This window comes from Rhagoletis pomonella, unplaced genomic scaffold (assembly GCF_013731165.1).
Source record: "Rhagoletis pomonella isolate Grant_MI unplaced genomic scaffold, Rhpom_1.0 Rhpom_scaffold_00002, whole genome shotgun sequence".
Lineage (NCBI taxonomy): Eukaryota > Metazoa > Arthropoda > Insecta > Diptera > Tephritidae > Rhagoletis > Rhagoletis pomonella.
The window spans coordinates 110818636-110824533 of NW_023458556.1; the positions used below are offsets into that span (position 1 = coordinate 110818636).

The 5898-nt window shown below is 32.3% G+C and overlaps 1 long non-coding RNA gene across 1 annotated transcript; it reads left to right on the forward strand.

Moving 5' to 3' along the window:
• The first annotated feature begins 2903 nt into the window (after window positions 1-2903).
• On the forward strand, window positions 2904-4042 carry LOC118734327. Its single transcript, XR_004992380.1, has 3 exons — window positions 2904-3098; window positions 3164-3734; window positions 3810-4042. It is a non-coding gene; the product is annotated as an uncharacterized LOC118734327 (long non-coding RNA).
• Window positions 4043-5898: the final 1856 nt, after the last annotated feature.

The window sequence follows — 5898 nt, forward strand, 5'->3', positions numbered from 1 at the left end:
AATGTACCAATGAAAATCGTAAACGTGAATTGTTGGTGAAAATGTTGGACCAAAAAGTTTCAATAAATTATATAATAATTTTGGGCGGGACGAAGTTCGCCGGGTCTGCTAGTATATGTATAAATGATGCAAGCGTGCTTTGCGTAACTACATCCATTCGTACATATGTACATATGTTTGCATGGATATATTTATGATGAAGCAAACGGGCTTCATTGATGTACTGATAGGCATATGTATGTACTTATGGACAGCAATGTTTTCATGTATGTACATATGTTTGAATGGTTGTATATATATTTGTACGTATGTACATATATTTGTGTATGTACATATGTTTGTGTACATGTAGTACAAACGAAAACAAATCTAATAAGCTGCGAGCTGTACTGATTGTCAACAAGTAATTTTTAGCAAAAAAAAAAACCGACTTAAAAAAATATATATATATCTATATATTTCATGATCCAATGATCGGATCTAAACCAAATTAGTATGGGACCACCTCTGAGACACTACCTTTCCGTTGCAAAAAGAATTATTGAAATCGGTGCAAAGTTATGCGGTAACATACATTAAAAAAAAAAGAAAAAAAAAAGAAAAATATTCCGACGAACTGATAACCTCCTCCTTTTTTGGAAGTCGGTTAAAAATTATGTGTTTGTTGTACATTTGTTCATGTTTGTCATTGGGCGTGTAATTTTCTAGAGTAGTTTTGTGCTCTCGCTATCTCCTTGTATTAACTCGTCCTTCGTTGGTATACTCTGATGAACATATGTGAGGATGATAGCAAGGCCAACTTAAGGTAGTGTTACAGGAGCAGTTGAAATTTTCGCCCGATATTTCTTAAAAAATAGCCATAAACGTAGCGACCGTTGGTTCAACTTGGTGTTATTTTGCTCTAGATTGCACCGTTTGTGCGCCTGTTGAATGTATTTATGTCTTGGTTGTATGAAAGATCAAAAATTTTGGATTTTCTGGCAACTTGTACAACTTATCGCTACATTAATGGCCATGTTGTACAAACTCATTTAATTTGCGTTTATTTTGTACACTAAATAACCGAAAATGGATAACTCAGCCGAAGGTACGTGCTTTCGTTTAATTTTATAAATGTAAGCCGAAACTATGAAATTGTAAAAATGAGATTTTACAATGAGACTGCTCGCAAAATTGCAATGTTTGTGGGCAAAACGTCCAACTTGATTGCGGATAGATTTGAACCAATGTTTTCGGCGTGCATTATGTCAAAAGAATGTGTTTGTTGTAACTCATTCTGTCATTTACTACCAGGCCAATTCATGAAATCATTTCATGCGTTTGAGTAGAAACTGAATGAATGAACACCATTTCATGATTACAATTAACGCGAAATGCACTTAGTTTTTATTCAGATCGATGAACTGATTAATTGAATTGGACTACGCATACATGCGATACTTATGCTTTTAATTTATAAGGTAATTTTATGTTTTTATACTCTTGCTACCACATGAATATATGAATTCGTGATAAGAATATATTAATTCGCCTTGGCAGATAGAAAGCGAGTAAGAATAAATGCCGAACAAAGGAGTTTGTCTTCTTTCAGCTTAAATAAATTCATTTTGCAAACAAAAGTGCGTACGTTACTTAGTGCCTTGGTAATGGCGAATTCGTAAGGATCTATTGATTGCATTATAAACATTTTCATTTATTTGTTAAACATACAATTACTTCCATTACAACCCGGTCCTATGGATGCTAGAAGCGCGAATTCATATAAGGTGGTGTTACCGGAAAATGAATAAATAAATTATATGTACACTCAGAGAAAAATGGCATTTTAAAAACAAAAATAAAATTTTTATTTTTCTTATGCACGTTTTAAATGAGGCCATTTTCATTTTAAAAATGAAAAATTTTAAAACAAAGTAAAATATTTTTAAATTTAAAATGTAATTTTTAGAATAAAAATGCATTTTAAATTTTAAAATGTTTAATATTTGATTTAAAAATGCTGCATTTTGAATTTTAATACGCACATATTTGTTTTAAAAATGTCTTGAGTTTACAACTTTCAATACTTAAATCAAAAATGAAAAGCTTCACATCCAATAGAAACGTTTTTATTTTAAACATGCTCATAATTAAATGTATGATCATGCTCATGCATGTGCAAGAAGAAGCAGTTGGCTGAGTTCAGTTATTCTTGTTTGCTGTCGGTTCGGACCGAAAAAGTAATTTCGTGTATTTCCTTTGATATTTTGTGAACAAAATGAATAACTCGTTGCAAATTGGAGATTATATTTATAATTTCGATAACGTTGAATCAGAAGAAATGTGTGAAAATTTAGAAGGAGTGGTTTTTGCTACCACACCAGTTGTTGACAATGACGATGAGGAGAAGATGGTCGAGCTGCTAAAAGAATTCGTAATGGAGAATGTTTTGCCATTCCTAAAAGGTGAGAAACGACTTAATAAATTAATATTTTAATCAACTTAATTTATTCTCTATTATTATATCCGACCGCGATCTGCAGCTTCGCAGATAACTTTTAGAAGCCTTAAATTTCTTAGAGGTGCTGACCTAAAGGAAGCCATTCCGCCGCTGGGTCTACGTGTGGAGTTTAGAGGGAAATTATTCATGTGGAAGAAGAAAGAGGTATGTATATGTTATAAAACAAACTGTTTTAGGTCTCATAGTTTATTTTGCACATACATAGTTCGGAATAGATGATAAAACCATGTCAATGCCAAGCAAAGTAACTGAATGGTTACAAAAAAACAACTTTATGCCATCAAGTCAGTCATCTTCTTCGCCCCACTGTCTCAGTAAAGTAATTTCAATTAATTTTATTTTAAACTAAATTACATTATAATTATGTAAATATTACTTGAACAAGGATTTACCGAGCTTACTTCAACAAACGTGCAAGGGGAAACTAATCTTCGAATCCTACAAAAAGAATCTACATTTGACTAACGGGAACCGGGACGACCTCATAAGCATTATCATTGACGAAGTTATTGCAAATGACATTATACTAAGAGGGAATGATTTTGTGAATTTGCTAGAGCAGATAATAAATCTCTTTCCAAACGAAAAGGGTGCCCGGGTAATCTATTTATTATGAAATTGTTAAAATATACATTTTATTGTACTGCTTATTTTTCCCCCAAGGAATACTATTATATTCCGCGCAAGGGTAAAAAATGCCCTAGTGGAAAGCTGTACGGGAAATACGTCAATCAACGCAGTAAGAAAAGGAAGACAATATACCTTGAACAAAACACACCATCACCTGCTAGTACTATGACTAATCCTTCCACGAAAAATTACGAAGTTCCTGAAATTGATTTTACGATATGTAGAGTATTAAAAGCATCTCTCAGCAGAAGCATTGCCGATTGGAATGAAGTCAGAGATAAATGGCAAAAGACATTTAACTTGCGACAGAATGACTTAAAGGAACTGACCAACATTGATTTTCTCCAAGCCTGGCCCAAATATTCTGATTCGCGGGCTCCTGACTTCGTAACAATGAAATTACGTACTTAGCTCGCAGTTTTACTATACATTTACACATTACAGATAAAACTTGACTTCAAGATCATGTACCCTGACAAGGAGGATTGTTTGTATTCGAAATGGGAAATGTTTACGGAAAAAATTCAACGATTTTATGAAACTAATCTACACAACGATTTCTGCAAACAGCTCTTTTCTCTTGCTAAAGCTTCAACGAACAAAGGTAAATACAGATCAAGTGTAACAAAAAACTCCAAAATCAATCGGCTTTCGTTAATTTCTTAAATTTTGTTTAAAGATACGCAAGACTACATTCTTACAACGCTGCTGAATGGAGTTCTTCCACCTTCATCATGGTTTCAAAGTTCCTGCGGAAAGCTAAGAAAGAAAGCAACATTAGCAGACTCGCAACAAAGCTTTGTTTTACGATTAACTTCAATCAACGATTACGAAAGGAAAATTACTGAGTTGATAAGTATGTACTATTCTGCAGGAATGACAATACAGCCTTTTATAATTGTGGAAGGAATAGCTGAGGGTGATATAACAGGATTTTATATATATTTTGATAAAACATTGTATAAATTTGATTCGTTTCTAGAATGCCTAGATATCTGTTTCAAAATTTTTCACACTCTTTGCCTAAAATATCCTCAGGCATGTGAAACTTCTTGGGTTTTTTTACAACAGTTTTTTTTGGAAATTTATACTGAATATGACTGCAAGCCGGCAAATTTAACGTCTCTTTTGATTTTTATGACATATAATTAATTGCTTTAAAATGTTTATTTGCTTCGAGTGCCACAAAAAATTTGCAGAAATTGATACCTTAATATGTCATTTTAAAGTAGATCATAAGCTTTCTACGAAACTTTTACCACTGCAATGCAAGCAAGATAACTGTAATCAATTATTTACAAAATTTACTTCGTTCCGCAATCATTTACAAAATACTCATACAAAATTTAAAAACACATACGAACCAAACGTAACTCCAACTGAAGCTATAACGATACCGATTTTAAGTAATAATTTAAGTACGGAAACAGAACCTCAAGATGTTGATAATTCATCAATGCAAAATATTGTTAATGAAACTAAAAATCTAAAGAAAAAGGCACTGTATTTATCTTTAAGTTTGTATGCTCAAAACAATTTGCCTAGGAAACAAGTAATCGATATTCAGACTATGGTATCTTCTTTGCTTTTGTCCGTATCCTTTACTATTCAGCATGTATTAAGCTCAGAGGCTATCAGTGATGTCAATGAAGACTTACAATTATTGCTAGGGTTTTGCAAGAACCCATTTCAGGAAATAAGTTCCGAATATAGGCTTTTTAAGATATTAAAGGAGCTTAATTTATATGAACATCCAAAGACTATAATCATAAAAAAATCTGTTACTGAAACAACAAAACACGGGAACACAACCTTAACTCCTAAATCTTTCGACATATATATTATGCCTTTAAATTTTCAGTTCAAAGCTATTTTTGAGATTCCATGCCTTCTGGAGAGCACATTACAGAACACAGAAAGATACTTGAAAGAAAGTAGTATACAGAACTTTGTTAGCGGCGAAATATTTAAATCACGAAAAGATAAAATTCAATCTGAGTTAGTTATACCATATATTCTTTATTTTGATGATTTCCAAATCAACAATGCGCTTGGCAGTCATACTTACTCGATATGTGGATGCTATTTTAGTTTTCCGTCAATGCCAAAACATCAGTTATCAAAACTAGAATACATTTTCCATGGAGCTTTCATTTCAACAAAAACAATTAAATGCAGTGGTGTTGAGAACTCGTTTTACTACTTTGTAGAAGAGTTAAAGCTTCTTGAAGAAGGCATTGAAATTTTAACAAAAAATGGAAATAAAAAAGTTCATTTTATATTAGGTTTAGTAATAGGAGACAATTTAGCCGTTAATAGCATAATGGGGTTTGTTCAATCTTTTAATTCTAAGAGATACTGTCGTGTTTGCACTAGGACTAAAGACCAAATGAGAAACGATGTATCAGAAAAACAAGAAGCTTTGAGAGATGACGAAAGCTATTACAAAGACTTATTAGAAAATAATTATCAGGAAACCGGAATAAGGGAAGTTTGTGTTTTTGATAGCTTGAAATATTTCAATGTGACCGAAAATTTTTCATTTGATTTAATGCATATGTTTTCGAAGGAGTTTGCATATATGATGTTTGTAATGTTTTGTTAAGCTTAATCAAAGATAAAGTCATAACACTCGATATTATAAACAGCAGAAAACAATTTTTCCAGTTTGGTGAAATGGAAATAGGCAATAAATCTCCCCCCTTAGAAGTGTAAATTAATGAAATGCTTACGTGTAGCGTGCAACAAGAATTGATCCTTTATTTGAA